This window comes from Octopus sinensis, linkage group LG2, assembly GCF_006345805.1.
Source record: "Octopus sinensis linkage group LG2, ASM634580v1, whole genome shotgun sequence".
Lineage (NCBI taxonomy): Eukaryota > Metazoa > Mollusca > Cephalopoda > Octopoda > Octopodidae > Octopus > Octopus sinensis.
Genome location: NC_042998.1, coordinates 127502079 through 127525180, shown reverse-complemented (window position 1 = coordinate 127525180; position 23102 = coordinate 127502079). Strand labels below are relative to the sequence as shown.

The 23102-nt window shown below is 35.8% G+C and overlaps 1 protein-coding gene across 9 annotated transcripts in view; it reads right to left on the bottom strand.

The window, feature by feature from the left end:
- Positions 1-23102, bottom strand: part of LOC115225832 (5-hydroxytryptamine receptor 4-like) — a 384417-nt gene that overhangs the window by 279641 nt on the left and 81674 nt on the right. Inside the window, exon 2 of one of the 9 annotated variants that reach the window (XM_036499240.1) lies at positions 6696-6784. The exons of the other annotated variants lie outside the window; for them this stretch is intronic. The gene's annotated coding sequence lies outside the window, so the exon portion shown is untranslated. The remainder of the gene's footprint in view (positions 1-6695; positions 6785-23102) is intronic. 9 annotated transcript variants of the gene reach the window in all.

Below are 23102 nucleotides of genomic sequence, written 5' to 3'. Positions count from 1 at the left end.
AACATACACAATTTTAATATGTTCTAATTCTTTTGTATAACACTTCAAATTTTAAGTATAACAATACATGCACAATAATAGCAAACATATATATGTACACATATATTCATACATACATGCATACATATACATACATACATATATATATATTTATATATACACATATATGTGTGTGTGTACATATATAGATATATATGATTTTATATACGTATAAATGCATATATGTATGTATATATAATAATAACTATATGTGTATGTATATATATATATATACATACATACACACGCACACACCACACACACGCACACCACACACACACACACACACACACACACCGCGCGCGCACATATATACATATACATACCTAAGGGAACGGCGAAACTTGAATCAGTAAAAGCCCCAAATAGATAATAGCGTATGAATATACCATGCTAATTTTAACGGAATGGAGAAAGAAGCCTGTCGTATATATGTATATATATATAAGTGTGTGTGTATATGTTTGTGTGTCTGTGTTTGTCCCCCTAGCATTGCTTCACAACCGATGCTGGTGTGTTTACGTCCCCGACATTAGCGGTTCGGCAAAAGAGACCGATAGAATAAGTACTGAGCTTACAAAGAATAAGTCCCCGGGGTCGATTTGCTCGACTAAAGGCGGTGCTCCAGCATGGCCGCAGTCAAATGACTGAAACAAGTAAAAGAGTAAAGAGTATGTGTATGTATATTCTTTTATTCGTCTGAAAGCTTCAGTTCTGGGTCAGTACCATCAAAAATATTAAAATGCCTATATACACCTCATCAATCTTTCTGTTATTTATTTCTGAAAAATGTTAGCGTACAAGACTTCAGCTTAATGTTAGTTACGTGGATTAGAAGTATACTCTAAAACGTATTTTTGTCCGATTATCCGACTTCGCTCAGCTCAAAAGCGAGTACATTGAGTAAGGTATCATTCAATTAGATATATATGTGTGTGTGGACACACACACATATATATATGTAGAGATACCGCATTTCTTTTCGAGTTTGTAGATATGTGTTTATATCTATTTACACTCTCTATATCTACGTATATATGGAGTCGATAGATACAAACCCAGCTATGTACAAATACGTAAAGAAAATCAAATTCACAAATTACGTTGTACATGACACTGAATATTATTAAAACATACAATATACTAGGTGTAAAGATAGTCTCCACATAATTCTGTGGAAGGTTCAACGGACGAACAAAGATCTTTAATTGAAGCATTATAAAGTATTATAAAAGATATTTCTCGCAAAAATATTTGTAGACTTACAAATAAAAACTCTAGGCACCTGGAATACGAAATAACGAGTAGCCTATACGCCAAACGTACATTTCAGAAAACTAAATAAAGATAAAATTGATACTAATACACCGACCTACACACACGTATGCATTTATATGTATGTCATTATTCAGTTTATTTCAAGAATTATTGCCAATAGAGAAAGAACCGGTTTCTAATCTAGATTCAAGGCTCCTTCATTTGAATTTCAACATCAACAACAGGGTATGTATGTATGTATGTATGTATGTATGTATGTATGTATGTATGTATGTATGTATGTATTTATGTATGTGCAGATTTGTATTTTTTACGTATGTATTCTCATGCATTTAGTTGCTTATTTAGACATGCTCATATATATTTAAATGGTAAACTTCTGGAACTTTTTACAGGTTTTTACAGTTCCAGTGATGGATTGGGTCTATAGTCTTCGAATTAGCTTTCTCCTTTCTGGTTTTTGAGATGCCTAATTTCTCAAGATTGGTATTTAGGCAGTGTGTTACGTATCTTAGGGCCCCAATGATTATAGGTATAAACCTGAACTTGTAATATGGATAGAGTAACTGCAGATTTCTCAATAGTTCAACATAGGTGTTCCCAACATTTGAGATACTTGATTGGTCTATTAGAAAATCCACTCCATAGATATCAAAAACTACAAAATCCTGACAACAAGTGTGAACGTCCGCAGAAACAGTGATGTTGGGAGTCTCTGCCTAAGAAGAAATGAAGGTGGTAGGAACCTGAGATCAATGCAGACGGCCTTCGAATACAGTATGGTATCACTCAGGTAGCATCTGCTGAACAACCACAGCAAAAGTAATTATATAAATGAAGTGCTGAAAAGTGAAGTGAGCAACATTGTACGAGCTGGTAGTGAGCTCCTCAAGAAGCACTCTCTTCCTGATGATCTCCTATACAGCTGGGCTCTCTTACCTCAGAGAAGACCTAGATGGAAAGCACTCAGCATACAAAAAAAAAAGACTTTGCATGGGAATATTGCCCGGAAGCTTGAATAAGACAGTAGAACTGACACGAAGCGCAGCCTCTCTTGGACACAAGACCACTACCTCACATCATATTTTCAAGGCTATGCGTTTGCAATCCAGGAACAAGAGGTTGGCACAAAGTACCTGGTCAACAAGAGAGACAGTGATGCTCTTGTAACCCCAAGATACAACCGCATGTGTAGGATATGTCATGTTTCTGTGGAAGACATCACGTATGTGATTAGCAGCGGTCCTAAAATGTCACGGTACTATCTCCTTATGCGTCATGATATTGTCGGTAAAACAATTTACAATGCGATACGCAAAAAAGTCTGTCCTGAGATAAACTTAGAATACCCCTTTGTTATGGAATGCATTCATAAACACCAACTCAAAGAATATTGGTGGAATATTCACATCATAACTTCTGTCATATGTAAACATAACAGGCCACATACTGATGTTTGTGAAAGTGGGGCAAAGGTATGTATGTACCAGCATAGAGGTCATCTGCCCTGCAGTTATAAATATCTCGTTGAAAATCAAAGAGAAAGAGATATTTATGGACAACTGCCTCAAAACCTCCAGCTTCTATATCCAAACTATGAATTCATATTCAGACCAATAATAATTGGAGCACTAGGTTTTGTTAGTAAATGCTTAAATGAGAATCTGGATTAACTGGGATTTTCAGAAAGAGAAATCGACCGGCTAATTCGTTCATTACAAGTAAAGTCTCTGAGTGGAACAGTAAAAATATGGAAGACTTTTCTCAAGTTCCAGATGTGAATTTGTTTGTGCTAACAAAATCTCAAAGATGGAGCCTTATATCTTTGTTAAAAAATATAGAACAGACACATACTTACATACATACAAGTTCGAGAAACGAACGAAAGCGATAATAATAATGAAGAAATAAAAATATTTTTTTCCCAATATTTTGACAACTTTTTCTCACACACACACACACACACACACACACACACACATATATGCACACACACACACATACGTCTAGCTTTCTACCTCTATAGATCACCTGATTAGTAGACAAAGACTTCACAGTGGCTCTCAAACTTTTATAAAAATTTACATATATATATTCTTTTATTCTTTAATTTGTTTCAGCCATTTGACTGTGGCCCTGCTGGAGCACCGCCTTTTTACTCGAATAAATTGACCCCAGGAATTATTCTTTGTAAGCCTAGTACATATCCTATCAGTCTCTTTTGCCGAACCGCTAAGTTACGGGGACGTAACACACCATCATCGGTTGTCAATCAATAGTGGAGGTAAACACAGACACAGACGCGCTCACACACACACACACCACACACACACACACACACATATATGCACACACACACACATACGTCTAGCTTTCTACCTCTATAGATCACCTGATTAGTAGACAAAGACTTCACAGTGGCTCTCAAACTTTTATAAAAATTTACATATATATATTCTTTTATTCTTTAATTTGTTTCAGCCATTTGACTGTGGCCCTGCTGGAGCACCGCCTTTTTACTCGAATAAATTGACCCCAGGAATTATTCTTTGTAAGCCTAGTACATATCCTATCAGTCTCTTTTGCCGAACCGCTAAGTTACGGGGACGTAACACACCATCATCGGTTGTCAATCAATAGTGGAGGTAAACACAGACACAGACGCGCGCACACACACACACACACACACACAACGGGTTACTTTCAGTTTCTGTCTACCAAATCCACTCACAAGTCTTTGGGGGGCCCGAGGCTATAGTAGAAGACGCTTGCCCAAGGTATCACGCAGTGGGACTGAACCCTGTGGTTGGTAACGAAGTTACTTACCATACAGCCACTCCTGCACATATGTATCTATATAGTTGAAAAAATAATAGAGATCAATAAAAATCAAATTTTTATATGTAAAAGATGGATGTGGAAATAACACAAAAGTAAATCTAAGGCATTTCAATTTAAGAAGGAATTTGATTAAAAAATTATTGAAAATCTATATAAAGAAAATATTACCAGCTTCGATGTATCTCATCTTATCAAATATCAGTAAAAATTCATTAAAAAAAATGAAGTAAAACCAGCTTATCTTCTGTCTGGGGGTCAAGAATATGTACATATTCTTTTATTCTTTTTCTGCGGCCATTCTGGAGTACCTCTTTAGTCGAGCAAAATGACCCAAGAATTTATTCTTTGTAAGCCTAGTACTTATTCTATCATACTCCTTCGCCGAACAGCTAGTTTGGTAAGCTCACCAACATCGGTTGTCAAGTGAAGGTGGGGGGACAGACACAAAGACACAAGCATAAACATGTACATATATATATATATATATATATATATATATATATATATATATATATATATATATATATTGGTAAAAACGGTAAGATAACAAAAGAAAGAAAGAAAGAGACCTCAATATTATGTAAATAGAGGAAATTTATCTGTAAAATAATATGTGACAATTATTCAATAGCCAAGATAAAACTCTGAGTTCCGGACGCCGAAGTAGAAAACCACAACACCATCTCTTCGGTTATACGGCCAGATAACCGAAGAGATGGTGTTGTGGTTTTCTACTTCGGCATCCGAGGAGTTTTATCTTGGCTATTGAATAATTGTCACATATTGTTTTACTGATATACATATATATATAATATATATATATATATATATATATTGGTAAAAACGGTAAGATAACAAAAGAAAGAAAGAAAGAGACCTCAATATTATGTAAATAGAGGAAATTTATCTGTAAAATAATATGTGACAATTATTCAATAGCCAAGATAAAACTCTGAGTTCCGGACGCCGAAGTAGAAAACCACAACACCATCTCTTCGGTTATACGGCCAGATAACCGAAGAGATGGTGTTGTGGTTTTCTACTTCGGCATCCGAGGAGTTTTATCTTGGCTATTGAATAATTGTCACATATTGTTTTACTGATATACATATATATATATATATATATATATATATATATAATATATATATTATATATATATATATATATATATATATATACATGTATATATTTATACACACATGTATATGTATATATACATATATATATATATAATATATATATATATATTGTATTATATTACATTATATTTGTATATGCGTCTTCTTATACCTGTGCATATATGAAGACAAGTGCATAAACGTTTGTATGTATATACATAGCCAGACAGATAGACATGCAGGAAGGCAGCCGGGCAGATAAATAGAGAGATAGATATGTATGTATGTATGTATGCACACGCAGACATAGACACACTTAAAACTATCTACAAAAGCACAAATAGTATTTAAAGGAACTACAAATCGAACAATAGCCTCAAATAACACAACCAAGGCAATGTGATTTACGTGTAGTGTTTAAAAGACAAAAACAATGAGTAAACGAACGAGCAAGAGAGTGAGAGAGAGAGAGAGAGAAAGCGACCGACACAGAGAAACATAAAGAAAGACGGAGTTAGACAGAAATGAGATAAATAGCTAGTGAGGGAAAGAAAAAAGAGAGACTATGCGTGTAGCAATTTGTATGAGCAATGTGTAGACATTCACTACGTTCGTAGAACAATGAAACAAATGTTTGGCACCGATCCTTGTATTATTTCGCCTGGAAACCAATTTCATATAGAAGAATATTGCTCTCAATTGAAGTGTCTCTTGATTGTCTGCTATAAATAATTGTGGTTCATGTGAGAATCTTCTATATATGATGATTATCGACAATTAGACCAGTGAGATAGTTTCTCAGATTTGGTTTAATATCTAAATTTCCTGTAGATTTATAAGATTTATAATCAACTACACCCTCCACTTGATATATTTAAAAGCAAATCGTCTGTGTGCCTATCTATATAAACACACACACACATACTCACACACGCACACACGCACACACACTCATATACATACATACATCTATATATGTATACACACACACACATATATATATAGGTATACCATATAATATACGTATATACATATAAATTTTAAAATATATATGCATATACATGCATATATACATACATACATACATATATATATATATATAAATATATATATATACATATATATATATATATATACATATATATATATGAATATATATATACATACATATATATATATATATAATATATATATATATATATTATATATATATATATATATATATAAAATATTATTAGATACCGCAATATGTGAAAATGGTAGATATATATATATATATAATACATATATATATAAACATACGTGTGTACATTTATATAATTTGTACTTATATATATTGGTACAAGTGCAAACAGATGATTCACTGAAAGACACAAACATACATGCAAGTACATATGGAAGATATACTTTAGCTACCTGTCTGGAAAAGCATCTGTCATGTTCACTATTGATCTATCTACCATTTTCACATATTGCGGTATCTATCCCCGTTTCTTTTTCTTTGCCTACAAAGTCAATGAAGAATAAAATATAAGGGTGAAAATCAAATGATCATGTCTGCATACATGTACGTACGTATGTGCATGAATATATGTCTGAGTATATGTATATTTATATCTTGTATCTTTTACTTGTCTCAGTCATTAGACAGCAACCACGTTGGGGCTTCGCCTTAAGGTACTTTAGCTGAGCAAATCGACCCAAGTACTTCATTTTTTTAAAGCCTGGTACTCATTCTATCGGTATCTTTTACCGAGCTGGTAAATTACGGAGACGCAAACACAGTAACGCTGGTTATCAAGCGGTGGTGAGAACAAACACAGGCACCGAAGCACAGACACACGCGCACACACACACACACACACATCCACACACACACCACACACACACACACACACACTCACTCACACACAAACCCATGAATACACACACATATTTATATATACACAACGGGCTTCTTTCAGTTTCCTTCGAGCAAATCCATTCATAAACTATCGATTTGTAATAATAAAATATGAACTCCTATCGGAATCTACATACCATGGACAAAATGCATTTATACCCATTCTAGCACTTTCTTTGGATAGTGGAACTGCAACTGTAACATCCTACATATATATTTTAACTTTTATCTTTATTCTCTTATTCCCCTTTAAACTTCCTATATACCATCCTTTTCCAAAATAACTCCTTATATTGAACTCTACTATTTCCTTCTAGGTTACTTTCTCATATCGTGCTCTGCTGAAGGAATATTCCTAATATCACAGAAACAGCTGTAAGACTACCTTTCTCTTTATAAAGGTCATAAATTCCACTCAGCCCTGGCTTTGTTGTCTCATCTTATTTAACATACACACATACACACACACACATCTATATATATATATATACATATATATATATATATATATATATATATATATATATATATTATATATATATATATATATATATATATATATATATACGTATATATATAAGGAACATTATTACTTATGAGAGATAACAATGTTAGTGGCCGCAAGCTTCAAACCGTGTAGGCAAAATTATTAGAATATATAAAAACGGCATTAAGAACCACCAATTTTGTTAAAAATAGGAGTCAAAATTACTCCAACACCACAAGGATTAACACTAAATTTTTACAGGAAATGTTAGAAAAACTTTTACAGGAACGGTTAGTAAATATGTGAATAAGGATTGCGTCATACCTCTGGAAAACTGCAATATATATATATATATATATATATATATATATATATATATATATTATATATATATATATATATATATATATATATGCCCAAACACACAACACGGGTTTAATTATCACTGAGTATATGTGTTTCTCTTTGCCTGTCTGTATGTAAGGATACATGTGAACGGTGGTAAGATGTCTATGATATGTATATATTAACGTATATATGTAAGTACGATGTATATATGAATTTACTTGTGTATTATCGAACCTGAAACCATGTGGATGAGAAGCGAATGTTTACACTGCACAACTATGTGTATTGTAAACTTAGTAATTTGTTTTATTGTCTGCCAATTTGACGCATTTACTATTTGATAGCTGACCGCGAATGATTATTTCAACCCTAAATATCACTTGTATCTCAAACCTATGATTGAAACTGCGATCATGGGTATATATAAGCGCAGGTGTGGTAGTGTAGTAAGAGGTTTGCTTTTCAACCGCATTGTCCCAGGTTTAGTCCCATTCTGGACACCTCTGGCGACTAGAACCTAGCCTTGTGAGTGGATATATGAGCATTCCAAGTGGTAGACGGAAATTGAAAAGAAACCCACCGTGTGTGTTTATATATAGATGTGCGTATGTGTGTGTATGTGTATGTGTGTGTGTGTATCTTTGTGTATGTGATTGTCACCAATATCGTTTGACAATCGGATATTATGCGTTTACGTCACATAAATTAGCGGTTCGGTAAAAGAAATCGATAGAATAATTAGCAGGCTTTAGAAAATCTAATTACTGGGAACGATTCAATCGACAGCATGGCCACTGTCTAATAATTGAAACAAGTAAAAGATTACAGATAAAAATATATGCAACGAAAAGTTTGAGTGGTAAAAGAGAGTGACATGACCTGAGCAATAAATACAAATCTACATTTTGCCACTTCGTATTTTGTACTTTATATCTCGCTTATAAACTTTAAAGTACATATAAATGTGTATCTGAGCGTGCGCGTAAGTATGTATCTATGAATACATATGTACGTAGACACACACACACATGCACACACACACACACACACACACATACACTCACACACGCACACATAGGTATGTATATACGTATGTATAGATTGTTGGAAGCGGTGGACAGTTTTATATATTAAGAAAATGAGGTAGTGAGGATTTGGAGAAAAATTATTCATTCAACGCTTTCATCTCTTTGAGTAGTTCCTCATAAATGAGTGTGTGTGTATATATAAACTCATATATATAAAGATATATATGTATCTCTCTCTATCTCTCTCACTCTCTCTCTAGCTATCTATCTATCTATCTATATATATATATATATATATATATATTATATATATATATATATATGTATATATCCTTTCCTGAGCGTCCAATAACACTATACTTGTTCCACGTCCTCGCGTTGTGTCTTCTCTTTGTTCAGGTTTGGATTAACTCTCTCTATATATATATATCTTTGTCTAAGTTACGGAGTTATAAACACACCAACACTAGCTGTCAAGAGTTAGTTGGCGCACAACAAATGCAGACACAAATACACACACACACACACATGACAGGCCTTCCAGTTTCCGTCTACCAATTTCACTCACAAAACTGGTTGGTTCGAGGCCAACAATACACTTAGCCAAGGTGCCACGCAGTGGGACTGAACACCGAACCATACAGCCAGGCATGTACATCGTACATATATACAATCATACACACATACATACACACAGACAATTAGATACAAAATTACAAAGCCTGAAACTCATATAAAACTATACATATATTATTCTATTTTATTTTTTATTTGTTTCAGTTGACTGAAATCGACCCCACAACTTATTCTTTGTAAGCCTAGTACTTATTCTATCGGTTCTTCTACCGAACCTCTAAGTTACGGAGACGTGATCACACCAATATCGGTTGTGAAGCGATGGTGGGTAGGGACAAACACACACCACACACACACATTATATATATATACGACTGGCTTCTTTCAGTTTACGTCTACCAGATCCACTCAGAAGGCTTTGGTTGGCCCGGGGCTATAGTAGAAGGCACTTGCTCAAGTTGTCACGCAGTGCGACTGAAGCTGAAACCGTATAATTGGTAAGTAAGCTACTTACCACACAGCCACTCTTGCGCCTATCCATACAGCCACTCTTGTGCTTATTACGTATATATTACGTATGTATTTTGTATGTTTATCATAAAAGCAGAAAGGCATAAACTTTACATAGAGTTCATGCTTTAATAGAGCAAAGGAGTTTATCTTGAATTACTTATTGCTTTAAAAGTGAGAATGCAGTTTGATAAGGCCATGAGTTTAGTAACAGCAGGAGAAAATTAAAATATCGGTATCTAAGAATTTACACCCAGCTCACAGAACTTCATGTAATATATAACTTTAAAATCTAGTATATAATATATTCATCATATAGTCTATAAGAATTGATACTTCCTTAAAGAAGAAAAATAAGTTATAGCTCAGTAAATGGTTTAGAAACCTTATATCTATGTGTAAAATGTTTAAAACCCATTTTTGTTTACTGAAGATATAAAACCACAGAAGCAGTATTAATGCTATAAGGTAGAAGTTATCACAACTTAAACGAACTCACTAATACTGCTATAAATATCACGAGAGAATTTTTCATGTTTTTCTGGGGCATATAAGCTCTACTTGTTTACGTCACTTGAGTGAGACAATCACCGCCACTTCCGCTGCCAGGACTGGCAGATTATGTGCTTTCGGGCTTCTTTGGCCTTGTCAGTGGTAGATACCGACTGCTTGCGATGTACATAGCGATGTAAGTACGAGTAACCGTTTCCCTAGCGATGTGCATAGAATCACAGAGCCCAATCTGTCATTGGTGTTGCTAAAAGTCAGCGGGCATATTAAAAATAATTAAAGCGAAAGTAACTGTTAAAAATTGAAAAGGACGTATATAATGCCGCTTCCAATATAACCCATCTTTCACATTCAGAAATTATAATATCGGTGGCATTAGCAATATCGCTTGTATTCAAAAGGCATAACATCACTTTCAAATATTTGCAATGTTTGTGCGGTTTTGCAAGTTTACTTTCGATAATTATGTATTTAGTTTTGAAAAGTGATGCGAAATCCTATTTTCAATATTTGTTCCTCTTTAGAGAGAGTAGCAAGAATCTATTCTGAGAATACTATACAGAAATAAGTAAAATTTTACGTAAATCATGCGCTAGCATACAGGACGTTGTTTTGATCACAGAGTATCACATATATTAACCTACTGGAATAACATTTGAAGCTCAAAGTTTTGTACGTAGAATATATATCATTGGTAGCAAACGGATACGTTGAGTTATAATATCAGAATATTTGATATGGAGTAATAAAATTAGTTCTAATGAGCTAGCTTGTGCATTATATTTATCTACTCATTATAGTAGCACAATATATCTATTTACAGTTTCTAGGTTAAACTAATAAATTACATGTGGAAATAACTATACAAAGCTAAGTTTCATCAAAATCATTAACATGACAGTTTCCGTGAGAGTGTAAACTTTTCTGGGAATTATTCTTGTAAAGTTATATATGATTTGAACTATATGACGACATATTAGTTTCTTGAGTAATCTACAGCATAGATTACTCATAGAAACAGGAATGAACGATTGAAAATGCCTTTAATCTTGAGTACTATTTTGATTAAAGTGACGATTTAATACATCACAAAACTATCTATAATTACACTTATGAGATAGTTTTTATCAAACAGACAAGTTCATGCATCAGGAAGAAATTCAGTTCAATATAAAATGCTTAAACGTGTAGATATTTATATATATATATATCTATTATACTCTTCTATCATTTATAATTTATTGCACGAGAATAAAATTGCCGGAAAGCCAAAACACATCAATCATTGTTATATACTAAAAGGATTCCAAGCAACTGTTTGCTGACCCCTGACTAAACCAATAGGTCAGCACTGGAATCAGTGATTAGATTAATTTGTCGACAAATCTTCACAGCTAATAAACTTAACAAGTTATTCTCGGGTGTGTTTCATTTGTTTTCGAGCAAGATAATACTTGTGCGATGGTGATATCAATACGAATGAGATGATTAACTACACTTGGATATTATCGAATCGTACTAAACCAGCCGGCATCAAGGCGTCCGCTGATTTGATGACATAGTTACACTAACAATAGCTTCTCGGTTGGATATGCTCCAGGATGTGATTAAATTACCCAATTACTCACAATTATGAAGCATTGATAGATATGCATAGCAATGAGAGAAGCCGGCGTTGTCACACTTAGACTTCATACATAGATACATACGCACGCATACATACACACACACGCACGCACAAACAATTATACGCATACACACATATAAATATACGTACATACATATATATATATATATATATATATATATATATATATATATATATATATATATATATATATATATATATATACATAGACACTTGTTCATGTATATATAATCCTTAATTCCTTAAAATGTTTCAGCCCGAAGGCTGCGGCCATGCTGGGGCACTACGGTTGAATGAGTTACACTAGTATGTGAAACCACCTCTGATACGTGGCATGTGATTAACAAGAGAGTTCGATGCCGCTGCCCGCATCTGTGTTTCCTGCCGACAGGTAGGTTCATCTAGGAGCCCTGACAAGAAGGGATCCAGTTTAGTTTTAAAGAAACCCACATCCACACCATGCAGATCTCTCAGGGATTTAGGAAGGATATTAAAGAGCTGTGGTCCTCTGAAACCCAAGCTGCTGCAGTATCTGGTCCTGTATTTTGATGGTGATGTTGGGATCTTTGGCACCATGCAGTGGGGCTCCGTTCTGCTGTTGGGGTAAGTTTGAATGCCAAAGTTTGGGACAAGACCTTCCAAGATTTTCCAAATGTATATCACTGCATATCTCTCTCGCCTTCGCTCCAGGGAGAAGAGTTTTAATACTTTCAGTCTTCCCCAGTAGCTGAAATGTTGCATTGAGTCTATCTTATTAGTGTAGCTTCGTTGAATTGCTTCGAGTTCTGCTGTTAACTTTATAATGTGTGGTGACCATAGTTGGGAGCAGTAGTCCAAGTGGCTGAGGACGAATGTTTTCCAAAGGACCATCAGTGTCTCCTTCTCTCCTCCTCTGAAAGTTCGGAGAATCCATACAGCTAGCCGTCTGCATTTTATTACCAAATTGGCAATATGCACTTGGAAAGATGCATCATTGCTCATGTCAATGCCCAGGACACGCACTGATTTTGACTCAGGAATTACAATTCTTCCCGGGCCAGTGAATCCGGTCTGCCTGTCGTTTACCTTTGTAAACGACATGCAGGGTCTGGAACGTCCCTGCATTAAACTGCATGTTGTTGTTCTCAGCCCACCTGTATATTGTATCCAACTGCCGTTGAAGATGTGAAATATTTCCAGGGTTTTGTATTGTGTGGGAGACTTTTGTGTCATCTGCATAGCTAGCAAGGGTGTCCATCTTAGCAACTGAGGGCATGTCTGAAAGGGCCACTATGAATAGCAGTGTTCTATTATGACCATCTCTTATGCGTTTAAATGTGAACTGTATTTATATGAATAGGATAAAGCCTATTGACTAGTTTTGTTCTTCACGCTAGACCACTAGTAGCAAAATATTTCGAAATAACTTTTTGGTACCCTGGAATTTATTAATATATATATATATATATATATATATATATATATATATATATATATATATATATATATATATATATATATATATATATAATAAGAGTAAATAATTTCTTCGATGGTTTTTCAAAAAAACCCAACAATTATTTACTGGTAGATTACGGTATGTAAATATAACCATTAGTGGCAGGAACTTCTGTGAAGTTCAGTATATATATATATATATATATATATATATAAAAACATTATTGGTGAATTGAGGAAATGGAGCTGAACGCAGATTGAACAGAAATCGTTTTATTTCATTCTACACGTGTTTCGAAAGGCACAAATTACCAAAATCCGATTGAATAATGGGACCATATTGTGTCTTTCTCTTCAGGAAGAAAAAAGGAAATCCGTTAGAGAAACAAAAACAGAACAGAGGCGGAGCAAAAACCAAATCGAACTATGCTCCTAAGAGCCCATGGCGAAACTGTTTATCAGTGTTTGCTGAGAACCGGTGGCTGAAGAATTCTACAGGTCAGGCATCGGTCAATCATGTGGGTGAGGGTGTATAGATGTTCTTAGTGACCGAGAATAAAGTTCTGACTATTTAAGGAATATTGGATGTTTTATAAGGGGCGAGAAAAAATCTACTTAGAGACGTGTGTGTGTGTGTATACTGTTCTATATATGTGTGTGTTGGCGTAGGGGTAGAAAACACTTTTTGTGTACGTGTGTGCGTTTGATCGTTCGGCTGTCAGTGGCTACTGCCGTGATAACCGTTGGGTGGCAGAAAGAAAAAAATATATATATATATTATGTTTTATGTGTGTGTGTGTTCATCTGAGCCTGCCTTGTCAAGGAAACCCCCCGCTGTGAAAAAACCAAGCCCCGTTTGTCTTACAGGAGTAATTCCCCTTGCAGTGGATAATCGTAGATATCTAAAGGCTATTTCAGAATTTGTTACCAAGGGCTATGGGTGCCGGTATTATTTATAAACGCTATTTAAAAGCCAGATAAGTGTAACGCCGCCAATGGGGGCATCGAAAAGCCGACTGTAAGAGCCCGTTTACCATCCGGCCTCTGGCAAACAAAATATGGAAGAGTTCGGAGACACAAAGGTTACACTGTCTTCTGCCCCTATCAAATGGGAGGGCCACCGACAAAATTGACCATTCCAGCCTGTAGCTTAAGTTCGTATCCTTCAGTCGCCATATTAGCTTACTGAGTCCCGTGGTCTGGCGCTTGTTCACGTCCCGAAAAGTTGCGTAATGATTGGAGACACGCAAAGACAATCTTGAGGATGATGCCCCTACATAAGTGAAGACATCTGAGTCCGTGTAAACCTTGCATTGGTAGACGGCGTTTTTGATCTTGGAGTTCGCCGACGTAAATCTTAATCTGCTAGGATTAGTTTCTGAAATTAGAACTGCGTTCCTGTCACTATATTCGTTCCGAGACCTGCAGCCGCTAACTACTCTATTTTCCACTACGTCACTATTAACTATAGGATAACCCCTGATTCTCCACTATCTATCAGAGTACTGTCATTGCTAGTGCCCGTGGTGCTGCTATTGCGGGAAATGATGCTGGGGTTGCTATTGGGGCTCTCTACCCTACTCCCATTGTTACCGTCAACCACAACACCCCTATTTATAACTATACCCCTAGTGGGTACTCCCTGGCTGGAGCTGAGATTATGTGTCACTGTACTGGCTCTCATATCATTATTACTACTATAATTATTCCTACTGAGCATTAAACCGGGAGCGGAAGAGGCTGTGCCTCCGGAAAAAGGTGATAGGGTCTTAGTAAGTAGCCTATTATTATGGGAGGCGATTATCTGGGCGAGGTTTTTAGTGTTGGAGAAAGCTATCCTAACTTTATGTGAGTTAACCGTGGAGTAATATTTGGAATTTCTGGGGAAGTTATTGGCGATGGCTTGTCTAAACAAGAGGGGGAGGTTAGTTCTAATCTGCTTACCAAAGGGGATTACAAACCATATATGCTTATTCCTATCAGTGTGATGGGTCGGGACGCTAGCTCTCGCACTCTGGTGGGTGATTCTCGGATAAATAACGGGTCTTGGGTTAGTGTAAGACCTCCCGGACCGATAATTATCCTTGTTCGCTAAATTAAATGCGGGAGCGACTACCCCGGCATCCGCCGCGCTCCGTCCTTACTTAAAATGTTAATGTTATTATATACGGCCCTATCCTGATGACCGAATGATGGCATCGGAAGGGCCGGATCAATATAAATTACCTTCTGCCTATAACCGGCCTTGGACAGTGCGGCGTTATAAAATTCCGCTTTCTGCATAAAAATATCGGCACTGGCGGACAAGCCAGACAATCTTAGAGAGATGTTTTTAACCAAATTGTCTGTTACGGTTTTGGCATGATTTGAGAAGACACTGACATACTTCAAATTAGTGGAAGGCTTATGGTAAGGGCAGTATGAGTCGCTATTAAGGTTAAGTGTAACGTCTAGGAAAGGCTAATTTCCTAGACGTTACACTTAACCTTAATAGCGACTCATACTGCCCTTACCATAAGCCTTCCACTAATTTGAAGTATGTCAGTGTCTTCTCAAATCATGCCAAAACCGTAACAGACAATTTGGTTAAAAACATCTCTCTAAGATTGTCTGGCTTGTCCGCCAGTGCCGATATTTTTATGCAGAAAGCGGAATTTTATAACGCCGCACTGTCCAAGGCCGGTTATAGGCAGAAGGTAATTTATATTGATCCGGCCCTTCCGATGCATCATTCGGTCATCAGGATAGGGCCGTATATAATAACATTAACATTTTAAGTAAGGACGGGAGCGCGGCGGATGCCGGGGTAGTCGCTCCAGCATTTAATTTAGCGAACAAGGATAATTATCGGTCCGGGAGGTCTTACACTAACCCAAGACCCGTTATTTATCCGAGAATCACCCACCAGAGTGCGAGAGCTAGCGTCCCGACCCATCACACTGATAGGAATAAGCATATATGGTTTGTAATCCCCTTTGGTAAGCAGATTAGAACTAACCTCCCCCTCTTGTTTAGACAAGCCATCGCCAATAACTTCCCCAGAAATTCCAAATATTACTCCACGGTTAACTCACATAAAGTTAGGATAGCTTTCTCCAACACTAAAAACCTCGCCCAGATAATCGCCTCCCATAATAATAGGCTACTTACTAAGACCCTATCACCTTTTTCCGGAGGCACAGCCTCTTCCGCTCCCGGTTTAATGCTCAGTAGGAATAATTATAGTAGTAATAATGATATGAGAGCCAGTACAGTGACACATAATCTCAGCTCCAGCCAGGGAGTACCCACTAGGGGTATAGTTATAAATAGGGGTGTTGTGGTTGACGGTAACAATGGGAGTAGGGTAGAGAGCCCCAATAGCAACCCCAGCATCATTTCCCGCAATAGCAGCACCACGGGCACTAGCAATGACAGTACTCTGATAGATAGTGGAGAATCAGGGGTTATTCCTATAGTTAATAGTGACGTAGTGGAAAATAGAGTAGTAAGCGGCTGCAGGTCTCGGAACGAATATAGTGACAGGAACGCAGTTCTAATTTCAGAAACTAATCCTAGCAGATTAAGATTTACGTCGGCGAACTCCAAGATCAAAAACGCCGTCTACCAATGCAAGGTTTACACGGACTCAGATGTCTTCACTTATGTAGGGGCATCATCCTCAAGATTGTCTTTGCGTGTCTCCAATCATTACGCAACTTTTCGGGACGTGAACAAGCGCCAGACCACGGGACTCAGTAAGCTAATATGGCGACTGAAGGATACGAACTTAAGCTACAGGCTGGAATGGTCAATTTTGTCGGTGGCCCTCCCATTTGATAGGGGCAGAAGACAGTGTAACCTTTGTGTCTCCGAACTCTTCCATATTTTGTTTGCCAGAGGCCGGATGGTAAACGGGCTCTTACAGTCGGCTTTTCGATGCCCCATTGGCGGCGTTACACTTATCTGGCTTTTAAATAGCGTTTATAAATAATACCGGCACCCATAGCCCTTGGTAACAAATTCTGAAATAGCCTTTAGATATCTACGATTATCCACTGCAAGGGGAATTACTCCTGTAAGACAAACGGGGCTTGGTTTTTTCACAGCGGGGGGTTTCCTTGACAAGGCAGGCTCAGATGAACACACATACACATAAAACATAATATATATATATATTTTTTTCTTTCTGCCACCCAACGGTTATCACGGCAGTAGCCACTGACAGCCGAACGATCAAACGCACACACGTACACAAAAAGTGTTCTCTACCCCTACGCCAACACACACATATATAGAACAGTATACACACACACACACGTCTCTAAGTAGATTTTTTCTCGCCCCTTATAAAACATCCAATATTCCTTAAATAGTCAGAACTTTATTCTCGGTCACTAAGAACATCTATACACCCTCACCCACATGATTGACCGATGCCTGACCTGTAGAATTCTTCAGCCACCGGTTCTCAGCAAACACTGATAAACAGTTTCGCCATGGGCTCTTAGGAGCATAGTTCGATTTGGTTTTTGCTCCGCCTCTGTTCTGTTTTTGTTTCTCTAACGGATTTCCTTTTTTCTTCCTGAAGAGAAAGACACAATATGGTCCCATTATTCAATCGGATTTTGGTAATTTGTGCCTTTCGAAACACGTGTAGAATGAAATAAAACGATTTCTGTTCAATCTGCGTTCAGCTCCATTTCCTCAATTCACCAATAATGTTTTAATTTCAATTATCCGCACCAACGCACGGTTGCAACGCCAGATGGTTGTACCTCCAACCGTGCTGTTTACTGCTGTGATTTTTGCTACTAAGGTATCGGTTAACTTTTGATTAATCTACAACAAGATTATTCATCTTTCTATTTCACATAATATATATATATAATATATATATATATTATATATATATATATATATATATATATATATATATATATATATTATATATATACATACATAATATATACATATATACATATATATATATACACACACACACATATATATATAAAGCTACAAACAACCGAAATCACTAAAGACGATCCTCACAAAGGCAAAATCATTTTCTGAAATAACGGATGCAAAAGTAAAAAAATGTGGCAGACCAAATTGCGCAACATGTCCAAACCTTCTAGAAGGATCAATGGGGGACAAAAATTCAAAATAAAATCTAGTTTTACTTGTGCTTCAGAAAACCTAATTTATGTCATAAGATGCTCGGGCTTCCACCAAAACTACATAGGGCCCACAAGATTGTCGCTCAGACGCATATGCACTCTGCATTGACAACAGATTGCATTCCCAGAATACAGAATGATACTCTTTAGTGAACATATTGAGAAATGCGCAAAGCAACTACTACCACAACTTATAATCTTTCCATTTTATTAATGAGCTATTGGAACGCCAACACAAGTTAGATTAAACAGGGAAACCTTCTTCATTGAAATATATAAGCCAAAACGTAACCATTTGTAACATTTTTAAATAAGGAAACTCACTTCATTGAAAAAATATAAAGCAAAACCCAACCACATTCTATTCCTTCTAAGTTAAATAGTGTTTAATTAGTCATTCCCAACATGTTTGATTATCTCCCTTATACCGGAAAAAATTCCCTGATTACCTTCCCCTGCCTGGAACTCCATATTTCCCAACATAGCGAAGACATGACACGATGTTGGTAAAGAAATTTGAGAAATTTGAAAAGAAAATACGAAAGCGGTTTTTTCTCCAAAAACTATGACACTATACACAAAATTTTATAACATTTTTCTAACATAACGACTTAAATATATTCTTTAACCATATAACACAAGCCTTCTGTAATTTTTTCACTTTCTTAATTTTTTTATACACCCAACCACGTACTTTCACATACCAACTCTCTCACCTACATATATATATATATATGTGTGTGTGTGTGTGTGTGTGTATGTATGTATATATGTATGTATATATGCACGTATTTATATATATTTATATATATATATATATATATATATGTATGTATTTGTATGTGTGTGTATGTTTGTATGTATGTACATATATACAAACAGGATACACGCACAGACACACATGCAAAAGCAATAAATATTCACAAGAAGAGCAGAAGACCGAATTTGATAAATATGGTATCAGTTTAATGATTCAGACACGGAAAAAGAAAAACAATGTTTTAGTATTACAGACATTATTGCTTTCAAAGAGGACAGCAAAAAGAAATATGGGAGTGTTTAAAGAAAACAATACATTGGGTAATTTTAAAAAAGACAAGTAATGAACTCACTACTTTTCATGTTGTCTCATATTTTCTATGCTTCACATTTTTTCTGTTAATTCTGATGGACTAACTTGTGAAAGGTAAAGACGCCCTCTAATTCCTCCGAAGTGGAAATCTGATACGATGTTTGTCAAATTTTGTTCATTCATTGTTACTCTTTTTCTCAAAAACTTTTACTTATTGCTTTTATACCATATGCGTAAAGATTACACGGACTTACTCTCTATTTGATCTCGCAACTCCAACTTTGTTCATTATCAATCAGAAATATTTTTACTGCTCTTTACGTGTTCACACACCTAATATATACAAACACGCATACATACACACAAAAACACACGCGCGCGCGCACACACACACACATACAAACACACACAAACACACATCAATGTTTGTATATTCAGTTATATATTTGTTTGTATATTCAGTTATATATTTGTTTGTATATTCAGTTTTACAATAATCCGATCGATTACTATATACGCTTGTAGAGTACAAGTATATTGTTCTTGGAAAAAAATAATGTTGCGAGCGACTACGAATTTTCTACACACACATATAAATGTGTGTGTGTGTGTGTATGGTGTATGTAGGTACGATAGATTGACAGATCGGTAGATAGATATAGATAAATACATGTATATATATATATCCGGCCTAAGAATGGCTCTTAAGATATGTTGAACTGTTAAGTCGACAGTTTTAAAGACTTTTAACTAAGTTTATGGCAATATTCTCTGACGGCGTTATGATGTTTCAAATGTGTATTGGATTTCTGCTGTGAAATATTGTTTCATGTTACATGTAGCTGAATTACATATTTCGTGGATCGAATATTAATTTACTGACTACATGTAATTATTAAAAGATTTAAATGATTCTTCCTTCCCTTTAGGTCCACAGGGATGTTACAACATCCTAATTAAATTATTCACTCCGAATTATGTTGAGAACGTATAAATGCAATAACTTACTTAAGTGAATACAGCACTGTAGGAAGAATCTAAATCGATTGTCTGCTTCCGCAGTTAATTTCAGTAACTCCGTTTCAGTTCCCCCTATACAATCATACATTTAACCACATTATATTACTCAGAGCTGACCTTTCATGTTCTCTAGGAAACACATTTCATGCTGCAAGGTTTACAAATCAGAGGTCTGATACGTATATTAAGAGCTGATCGCTTTATATGAACGTTTAAAAACACTTACTATATCTTAATATCAACGACAACATTTGGTGATTTATCTAATATATTTTAATATTCTCCAATAGAGAACAACCAGCATTCTGCCCTGACATTAGGAAATTTTATTTTGCTTTAACATATTAAATCGCATTTGTACAGTAGACAAATCTTAGATCTCAGTATGCACTAGTGATTGTGTAAAGTGATATGATTATTTTAATGTCCTGCAACTCAGTTTGACGATATATTATTCCTGTTTAATTTTATATAATGAATCACAGGCAGAACATATTTAGATACAGTTAGCCAAGGACCGATTGGATCAATTGCGCTGTACTGAACAACGAGAAATAAAGTTCCTTGGTTTGAAAATAAATTAAAATAATATTGAAACATACGCAGTGATTATAATTGCGATATTTCTTGTTTAATAAATAACTTACCCAAACATCTCTCATGGTTCTCACAAAGACATAATTGGGATCATGTTCCTGCAAAATTATGTCTTTATTGAATTGAATGTTATTCTTGGTGCAAATATGTATTGCAGTATTATGCACTTTGGAGTTTCATAGTTTTTCGACAATTTGTAACAAAAGAAGTTGGAATGCAAGACGTAGTATGAGCACAATAACACACAGAATGGCGGGATCGGAAACCTGGAAATCATTGTGTGATTTCCCAATCCAAACAGTATCATATGTGCTATATAGTTGATATTGCGTGCCCCTTTGACCAACGAATAGTCAAGAAGGAAGGCAAAAAAAGGGATGTATACAGACCTCGTAAGTAGGAAATAACCCAGTTATGGTAAGTGAAGGAGGTGCAGATAATGCCGGCATCAAAAGGAGTATGGAGGAAATCGGAATTGAATGCCCAGTTCAACTGTTACAAAAGGTTCGCCTCCTGTGCACAGCCAGGAAATAGCCTGGATATGATAAATGTAGAAGGTATATAAATATGACGGAAATCGGATTAGAATGCCCAGTATAACTGTTACAAAAGGTTCGCCTCCTGTGCACGGCCAGGAAATAGCCTGGCGATGGTAATTGTAAAAGGTATATAATTATGACGGAAATCGGAATAGAATGTCCAGTATAACTGTTACAAAAGTTTCGCCTCTTGTGCACGGCGAAAATAGCTGGGAAATTAGATAGATGAAAAGAATAGCATGATACCATAGGCCACAGGTAGCAACTCGCTACGCATGCAAAACTCTAGGAGTTTCAACATAATGATAATGATAAAGATGACTACAAATTTTGGCACAATGTCAGGAATTTCAAGGGCGTGGTTAAGTCGATTACTTTGACCCCATTGGTCAAGTAGTATTGCTTTTACAGCCCCGAAAGGGATTCAAGGTTAAGTCGACCTCGGCAAGATTTAGAATCAGAAAATTTAGTCGAAAGTGTACCCACGCGATAACGATTCTACCAATCCACAACCGTAATCATAATAATAATAATAATAATAATAATAATAATAATAATAATAATAATAATAATAATAATAAATACACTAATGCAAATAGATTAGGGGCTGAGAATTTGGAGTTTGTATGAAAGAAGAGAAAGAAAGGGAAAAGATGGCGAAACGAGATAGATAATATGTATAATGTTAACGCATGAATGACATAGTCCTCCTGATATAGAACTTCCAATTAGTGTCAGTCAATGAGCCCCATACATCCAGGATTACTCGAGTCACGAAGCATCAACCTTCGTCTAAGTAGTATTCTCCAGGCGCATGCATGGAATATGCTAATTCACCCTAACTATTTTCACAAATTCCCTGAGAATAATAAATACAGTAACAATAATATAATACAAAACATGTGCATCATACATACACACATAAATTTCAGCGTGCCTAAACATAAGCTCTAGATCACTAACTCTGTCTGTCTCTCTGTCTCTCC